This window comes from Arachis ipaensis, chromosome B03 (assembly GCF_000816755.2).
Source record: "Arachis ipaensis cultivar K30076 chromosome B03, Araip1.1, whole genome shotgun sequence".
Classification (NCBI taxonomy): domain Eukaryota; kingdom Viridiplantae; phylum Streptophyta; class Magnoliopsida; order Fabales; family Fabaceae; genus Arachis; species Arachis ipaensis.
Window position 1 is genome coordinate 37907827 of NC_029787.2, and position 9943 is coordinate 37917769.

The following is a 9943-nucleotide window of genomic DNA, read 5'->3' on the forward strand; positions in this document are numbered from 1 at the left end:
AAGATTACTGTCGAATTTACTGGCGGAAAATCTGACAGTAACGCTTTGAAAGTGACCAAAACGCAGCGTTACACTAATCAGGGATTATCGGCAGATAAATTCTGTGGTAAATCCCATGGTAATCTTGGAGCCAATTTTTATTGTTTTCCCTTTAATTATTACTGGCGAATTTATTGTCAGAAAATCAAATTCGATGGTAACCTTTTATCCAATGAACTTATTGCCAAATCCGCCAGTAAATCCATCGATAAACCCACTGCTAACGTCCGACGCGAAATCCGACAGTATTCAGCATTTTTCTTGTAGTGATTTCTAGGTGGAGCTAGGAAGTGAGGTGGTCGCGCTTCTCACGTACATCCTCCAGTATCTGTTGTAGCCGCCTACCTATACAATGGTTGTATATCTTCCTGATGATGAGATCGTGCTCCTTGTCCCATATAAAGTTCAGTTGCAAAAAGAAATTTTAAAATTAGTGAATCAAAATATATCGTATTAAATAAAATAGAAGATATAAACTAGCTAAGAAGGTTTGATTATTTTAAGTTCCTACCGCCCACTTCTGAAACCATCGCTCTCTGGTCTTAAAGGGGATCTTCATGTAGCTCGGCCATGGATGGTCGTACATCAGCTTGATGACATTGGTCATCTCCTGAGTACATACATTGTTATTTGGCGCAAACCTATCAACACTTCATAAACAAACCAATATGGCAATATAAATTAAAACTTTAGAAGCAAATAACCATAATATATAGAAAATTTTTTAGAAAATTTTGGCAGAGTTTAATCTATAACTAGAATGCGCCACAAACACTATCCATCAACAATTATCTTTAAACAGCACCAATTGTTAACAATCAATGAACAACAGTCAATAATCAAGAAGCAAAATCCATAAATCCACTAAATCCACTAAACTAGAATCAATAATCAAGAATCAATAAACAGGATATATCAAAGAATTTCAGCATTTCAAACCTACAACCCTAAATCCACTAAAACTATAATCAACTATCAAGAATCACTAATCACGATATATCAAACGCTTCAGCAGTTCAAACCTACAACCATAAATCCACTAAAACCAGAATCAATAATCAGACACTTTCAGCATATAGAAGACTTAAAGTAGTACTTACGCCATTCTGCCATCAAGCCAAATCATTAACCGTACGATGGGAGGTGGTGAAGGCGCATCAGTTGGGTCACTTCCGTGAGAGGATTCTGGGGCCGCAGTGTTTGTCCCTGAAAGCGGCATCACCGAGACATTGGGCTGCTGAGCAGATGGAGGTAGCAGCATTTTTTCGATGATAAATCCGACCCAAAAGGTCACACCAATTTATTTTTTCGTCCAATTATTGCCGAAAAATTTAATGTCGGAAACATAAATCCACCGGTGATTACTTAACCTTACGAATTCGACACCATTACCACTGGTAAATCTATCGCTACTCTACGACGCTAAATCTGATGGTACTCAACGTTTTTCTTGTAGTGTAGTCAACATAGTTAGTAAAAATTGGATTTAGAAATTTAAATGACACATGACGGGAGATGTTATTAGACAAATTGACATGGCACGAAAAATGTTTTTTAATCAATTTAGTTGCTTCTTTGATGAACTTTTTCGATTATATGATAAAAATTGAGGAACCAATTCAATTGTTATGTTTATTCTTCGATAACCAATTTAAAGAATATTTTGTTCTATTAAATTTAAATAATATGTCAGGATATTATTCCTATTTGACCTAATAGCTTGGTTATTATCCCCTTCCAGAAGGATTTGAACTGACAACTATAAACAAGTCCATCACGTACTTGGACAAACAAATCTAATCTAATCTAAGAAGGAATGGACAAAGCTATCCAGCTGGGTATCAGTCCAAGTGCCCCAACCCATAATTCGGTCCAACTTGGAGAACAATTAAGTAGTTTTTCACAACTAGAATCTCATGCATGAAGGAAGAACAACTCCCCACCAAACAGAACCGTCCATAAAAAAAAGGAAAATTTTTCATAATCTATAGAATCATCTTCTCTATTGAACATTCAGTCATATCAGCTACTCTATAAATATCAGTACAATTAAGGTAATTAATCTTTCAACTTTTACACACTCTACAAAAATATATGTTTATTTTGGAATTAATATCTCTTGAAAATATTTTCAACTGTCATCTTAGGAGCGTACGAAGTAGTTTAGGTGTTTGGACCGCAAATCTAAGCCCATTTTCCTCATCTTTGTTTCAGATAAACATATCTCGAAACAAGTATCTTATAATTAAAAAAATAGCCTTTTTATTAGAACATAAATTGGTTATATGATTATTATATGTTAATTCATATTTTTTGTTAAAGGTTCATTTTTTTGATATTACAATTCTAAAGTTATTATATATTTTAATGATAAATTCTTTAGTATATATTTGTAAGTCACCAAACATCCCTTGTAACAAGGTCCTTAAATTTTACACTTCTACAAATTTCGAACATGTTATTTTATAATTTTAACAATTATTTTGTTTGCAATTTTACTTTAACAATAAATATTTTAAGAAATATTTCTATTTCTACATGAAAAGTCAAGAAGTACCAAATTTAATCTGACCCAATGTTCAACTATCCAAATTTCGAACAGGTTTTAAACCATATCTCTTATTTTGGACCTGCGTCTGATTTTGAGGGCAAGCTGGATGCTCTCTTATTATTTTGCATTCATTGCATGTAGAGGGAATAACCACCCACTATGAAAAAACCGCTCATATCATGAGAGATTCACAATATGCAGATAGTATCTTTTCTTTTGAAATAGTCAATAATATTAAGTTATTCTATAAATACCTATTTACTTTTAATAAAATTTTAATCCAACTTAATGTAAAACCAATTCACACATCTGTTAATTTAGGTGTAACAACCCAATTTTTAGTATATTATGATCGTACTAAAAACAAGGTGTTACTAATTTGTTCCCCTAAAACTTTAACTCCTTATTAATATAATATATGAGCATATTTCACCGTTAGAAACGTGAACGCATTCTCGGGGTGCATATATATATTTTTTAAAATCGCATTGCAAGCGATAATAGTCATACACGATAAGTTATTAATCATAACAAAAGACAAAAATAAGCTTATTTCAAAATATAAACACACAAATTGCATACAAGCAATAAGAAAGGATAACTGTAGTAATAGTCTTATAAACGTAAATAGTTTTAGTCCAAACTTAGACATTTTTAGTGTATATATATAGTACAGGCTCCTATTTACATATGACACTTTGAGTTTTGACCCATGTAAAAAATCTCTAGTCTAAAACTCAAGCTAGATAAGTCCTACCCCTAAAAAAGTTCTAACAAGAAGAGGAAAAAACACTCTAAGCTTAATAGCTTCATATACCATCGGACGTCCTTTAAACGTACATGTACTTTAAGACTAGGGTATAGCAAAAAGAGTGGCACCATCTCTTCAGCAGGCGTCGCCATCAACTCCGCCTGGAGAAACAGTAAAACGTAATATTTTCAACCCTACATTATACGATCTTACTAACTTTTCTTCTGTAATTGATTTAGTCTTACTTTCCTTTTTACGCTATTCCTTACAGTTTTTTCTTTCATCTTCAACTTTAAGGTCAATCTCATAACAATCAACCAGTAACAATAAACAATCACAGACAAGCTACACAATCACAATACAAATAAGTCATGGAGCACAACAACAAGAACTCAAGCACAATACAAGGTCATAGAGAATATGCTGTAAAAAATTATGATGCATGTTTACCATATGTAAGCCATGAGCTCACATGTCAGTTTACATCCCACAACCTGACATTACTTAGGATGTAAGATCCCGAATTTTTGAAAATTTAATAATAAGTTATTTAAGGTTCTTTAATTTGAATATTTAGATTTCGAATTTTATTTATGATTTAAAAAAAAAATAATTTAATTATCTCTAATTCTTGAATTAGAGTATTTATTTAAAAATAAATTGTAAATTGATGAGTAAGCATATTTTCTTCAAAGATAATTTTATTGGATTAAAATTTGGCTTTCAATTACTATATTATCCCTAATTTTATTGACTATTACAAAATTACTCTTATACCTAATTCTACCCTAACCCTAACTAAACATAACACACCCACTTCCTCCTTTTTTTTCATCAGCAGCTGCCACCTCCTTTTTCCCTTTCCCCCTCATGCAACACACAACACACACAGCAAAGAGAGGAGAGAGCTCAAGAAGGAAGAAGAGAAGAGAGGAGGGAGACCATGCCGGGCTGGGAGCTTGCCACAACTAGAAAATAGATTAATACAGACAGATTTAGTCTTTATTACAGACAGATTTTTGGTTAACGACGAATTTTGTCCCTCTGTAAAAGCCCCGTCGAAAATTATTTACCGATGGATTTTTTTTTCCGTCGGAAAATTACCGACGGATTTTTACCATTTATCGACGGATTTTCCCTCTGTAAATTCTTCATCCATTTCCCGAAGGCGACGAACTTTTCGACAGATTTTCTATCTGTAATTACAGACGAATTTTCCGACGGATTTTCCGTCTGTAATTACAGACGGATTTTCAGACGAATTTTTCGTCTATAATTACAGACGGATTTTCAGACGGATTTTTCGTCTGTAATTACAGATGAATTTTCAGACAGATTTTTCGTCTGTAATTTGAACTTTGGAAAATCATCTCACATTCTGATTACAGACAGAAAATTCGTCTATAAATCCATCAGTAAGGTAAAATAGAATTTTTTTATTTTTCTAATTACAAAATAAACTTTTTAATACAAAATAAATATAAATTTAATACAAATTTTATCTAATTTTATTAGAATATTTATAATATTTCAAAAAATAAACAAATTCATCGTATTATCAAACTAAAAGAAAAGTAATATAAATAAACAAGTCAATATAATTCAAAACATAAACAAAGTATAATCCCCAAGCAACACAAGGAAATACATGAGCACAGACTGAACATTAGTTGTTCAATTATTCTAAGATCCATTCAACGTTTTCTCTTTCTCCTGGTGGCTTGTTTTGCTAAGACCTCTGGGTTTCTTTTGCGTGCCACAATAATTTTTGGAGGAGTGGAGGAGTGATAACCACTGCAGAAAGCATAGAAAATTTTGTTTAACAGTACTTTTGAGGATTATATAGCATTATATTTAAATAGCATTATATTTCTGAATAAAGTTGCAGGTTATACTTATCAAGAAGATTAAATAGCATTATATTTCTGCAATAAATTAAAAAAGTTTGTTTAACAGTACTTTCTATGCACTGACATTAAGTACTTATAACTCTGAGCAATAAAACTGAAGTGAAGACAGCAACCAATACATGCTACCATTATGTGGCACCATTGATTTGCATGCTTGATCATCTCCGGTGCAACCATTTGCAATTGAGTCATTATGTCTTTGCTCGGCACTCTTAGCCAAACGGTATAGACTATCCCTTAGGCACAATTTGGTTCTAATATCCAACTGCAGCCAAGAAAAATTTTGTTACCGAAGTAAATTATAATCAATGAAACTGATGAACTTGCAGCAATCATTATAAATAGATAACAATTTTAGCATTAAAGCTTTACATCTTGGAACCTTACCAAAGAATGAAAAAGGAAAAGAAAGACTATCATGCACATGCCTTAAAACACTGATGGCAGTGCCAAACTTCAAAGAGTCACTAGACCTTGAAGATAATGCCACCCATGAAAAGGACAGACCTACTAGGGAGGAGAGACTATTTCTTCCTGATTTGCATATAGAACAAAGCCCACAATATGCCACAAATTTATTACTTTGACATTTCTTGTATTCTCAATCCACTGAAGAATTTTCTTGTAAGGAGATAATATTCGACTGTGATCCCTCTCATCCAAAACCTGTGATAATTCAGAGTTCAATTAGAGAATTAGATATCTTATAGATTCATGCTAAAAGATATCACACATATTACCAACCACCATTGTGGTTCAACCAAAGATTTCAAGATGATGAGTCAATTGATAGCATTGTTTACAATAAGAAATTTTAAGCTCACAAATTAGGACTTAGGAATATAGCTACCATACTCACAAGAGCTATTTATCGGGTAATGTAGCATTAATGACAATAACAATGATCAAGTCATATCTAGTTACCTCAAGTTGCATAAGTTCACAAACCATGCTGAGATCAGCCACCGATGGTTGGGTGCTATCACACAGAAATCCTTCATTATCTCCATTGAACCAGAAATCCTCCAGTGCTTTCAAAGAAGATAAAAAAACTTTTTCTGCTTCAGTAGATGCTTTTGGATTCAGTTGACGGCCAAGGGCAGGTGCTAGTGTAGTATGTATTACATAATTCACTGCAAAGTCATACAACAAATGATGGATAATAACCACATTCATGGATTTTCTTCTAGTAATTAATCACTAAGTAGCATACAAGTCTATAGAAAAAAAATCAACTGCTCATGGCTAGTCACATTACTTAAAAGAGTTCAAGATGAAAATTAGAATGTATCTACCTGCTTCATTTCGTAAATTAGAATAATGCCAATCCATTACTGAGTTAATTTTGGCTCTTCTAGACAGCTCAGTTGGATACCTGATGAATGAAAATGGAAGATGTTATAATTTATTAAGTTATTTATTCTAATCTCTGTCACCCTAATCTATCCTTTCAATGAACATACAGAAATGAGAAAAATGAACCCAAAATCATGTTTTACTAATGGACAATGTAACGGTTCAATTCTAAAATATACGAGTTCCCAAGTAATGAGTACTCTATAAAGATTGGAACAATAGCAACTCATCGGGTCACAAGAAGCAGATGAGATGGTTCTACTAACCAGTGGTCAGCAATTCCAGTAAAAGCAGAAGCAAGATATACTAGGATTGCATAGCTGCCAAAAGAAAACAAGATTAATTCCACCACTAACAAAAGCATTGAAAAAAAACACAAATTCACGTATTTATAAAGTGAATTACACAAATTAGACTAACAAAACCAAAAAGTGAACAGAATGGAGGATACTTAAATAAAATACATGTCATGTTTCAGATTTAAATTAGGATATCCCAACATGTTTCCTTCATTTTGATAGCCATGATGTACATAAATAACCTTGACAACCCAGTGATAACCAACAGGTGCAATGGAGCACCGTCATAAGCATTAAAATAAGAGAGGAGGGTTAAAAAGCATGGTTCCTTATCAAGAATTACCTCTCGGAGAGCTTCAAGTTTCCATGAACAATAGCCGGAACTTTCTACAGAGGGTTTACTTCTGCAAAGACATCAAACAACGCATGTAAGTAGCAGAGGGGACAGCACCAACTATTGCAACCAAATCGTAAGTTTCAATGAGTGGCCTTGAATCCTGAAGTTGATTGATGTTGTTAACCCAACATTGGACACTCTAAATTTGTAAGTCTTCCCTGCAAATAAATATAGTTGATTTAATTTTTATTTAGTTTCAAATAGTGAATATTAATGGAGATGGAGAGATGGTTAATTAATAATTAGTTATTACCTTCTTGACCGGTAAAGACAGCAGAATCTCTTTGCCCATTGATGAGAAGAGCATTAGGAGAATGAAGTTTCTTGCCAAAGTCCAATAGTCTCCTTAGTACCTGCAAATCAAAATTCTTTAGCCTATCTATGTTTTCATCATCAATAGTTCTTTGATTTCTATGTTACTCATTCAGGTTGTGTCCCAATCAAGTTGTCATCTTGTGTCACATAAGCCTGCATTTTAACCAAAATTTTACCTTCATAACATTTCTTACTTCTTAGCAACAATATCCATCCTTTTGGCTTCAAAATGATTTAATCGGTAATTTACATAGTCCTACTATTTGGATTGAATTTTCTAACATAGAAAAATTAAGAGGTAACAAATTATCTAAGGTTAATTCAATTTTGCTACACTATCTATTTCAACTATACATTATCACATTACATCACTAAAAAGCATATATATTTATGATTGGAACCTCTGTGTAATGATACTTAACTAATTAATAATTTATAACAACATGAAAATATAAAAGATAGTATAGACTCTTATTAAACTCTTATGAATCAGGAAGAAGAAAAAGGAGTATATACAATATATAATATGATCATTAGTATATACATTCTTACTGAAGCCTGTTATCTGAAAGCTTTTTCAACATTTTTTTAATACACTTTCTTTGCTTTCTTCATTTCAATTTGCTCTTCTCATATATTTATTTTCAGGAAAACTTATACTGGGGTGATGAAATATAATAACATATGTTTTTCTTTGCTTGCATTTATTGATCATATTTAATTCTATTTAGTTTACCTTTTGCCTTCTCTTTTCATTCGTCCTTTTATTTCTATTCTCGTTATGGTATAGTAAAAAATGAGACCACCAAACTTTGTTCAATAAGACGAAATTCAAGTAAGCAATAAAATGTTAACAAACAACAAACAATTAGAAGATAAATAAAGAACCAAACAGGAGAACATGAAGCTAAAGGGCAAAAAATTATCGACACTGATTCATACCTCCTCAACAGGATCTTCCTCTGGCAATTTCTCCATTGTATCTGAAACTGTTGGTCCCTTACTCTTAGGCCTAAGCATCCAATCCAATCACATTTCTTTTCTTGAAATTTTATTCTCACTTATAGAATCTGCTGCAATATTTGCAGCTTCACCTTTTACCTTGCTCTTTTTACTCCCGTGTTTTCTATTTGTCTTTTGATGCCTCCCCTTTTCGATCTTTGAAATCCTTACTAACATCTGAAGAAGATGATGAGCATTCCTCAGATGAATATCTCTTTTTTCCACTCCTTGATCTTGATCTGTTCCTAGAACTCAAAAGTTGTTCCAAGAACTCTTCCCTTTTCCCCTCAACACTATAGACAACACCATATTATATTGTCTTCCTTCATCGTTACTACCAGTTTTTAGGGCATTTGTTTTGATTGAAGCAGATCTGCATGAAAGCTCATGTTCCAATATTTTTATCTGAAACGAAATGCATCGAATCGAAATTAACAAAACAATTTGCATTTCTGAAATTAAGAGTGTAGTGATGAACTCATTGCGAATGCTTACTCTATCCCTTCCCAAATTAAGCTCCTGCAAAAATTAACATAACAGAATCATCAATCACCATTATCAAATCGCAAAACAAGAACAACGAAAGAAACAAAACGCTGAACGAACTAACCTCCAAGGGACGATGACGAAGGGAGCAGAGGAGCACAGTTTTATATTGCAAAATAAGAAGGAGAGAGGAAGAAGCTCGTGCGATGGAGAGAGTGTGGACGGAGAGAGGAAGAAGCTCTCACTTGTGTGGGGTGTGGGTGGAGCTCGAGAAGGTAGGGTTGAGTTAGGGTTACCTCAATATTTCCGACGGAAAATTTAAATTATAGAAGGATTTTCTGTCTATAATAATTTAATAAAACGCAACGTTTTGTCTATTTAATTACAGACGAATTTTCTGTCTGTAATCATTTCCCATGAAAAAAAATAATTTTACCGACAGAATTATCGACGGATTCTGTTTTTCGTCTGTAATTTATGCTAATTCATTTTTTTTTGTTTTTGACAAAAAATTCCTCTAAAATTCTATCTGTATTTTTGTGGGATAAAATCCGTCGAAAATATCCGTCTGTAATAACTAGTTTTCTAGTAGTGTGCCGTTGTCACACGCGTTGTCGCCGTTTTGTCGTTGAGCCGCCGTTGAGCCAAGAGCATCTGGTTTATTAATATTATTATCGAGTTCAAAATTTGTTGATATGAATAAATATTAGTACTCTTCGATGAACTTAAATTTGCTAATGTTTCATCATATAAAGGGGCGGAGCTACCTATAAAGAAAGGAGGGCAATCGCCCCCTAATTTTAATTTTTTACATGTAAATTATATGTAAATTTCAGT

General features: G+C 32.9%; 1 long non-coding RNA gene and 1 pseudogene across 1 annotated transcript; both read right to left on the reverse strand.

Annotated features, from left to right (window-relative positions):
* Positions 5442 to 7595, reverse strand: LOC107632991 (annotated as a pseudogene).
* On the reverse strand, positions 7747 to 9406 carry LOC110262475. Its single transcript, XR_002359255.1, has 4 exons — positions 9231 to 9406; positions 9116 to 9139; positions 8561 to 9025; positions 7747 to 7771 (listed from the first exon to the last, which is right to left on the reverse strand). It is a non-coding gene; the product is annotated as an uncharacterized LOC110262475 (long non-coding RNA).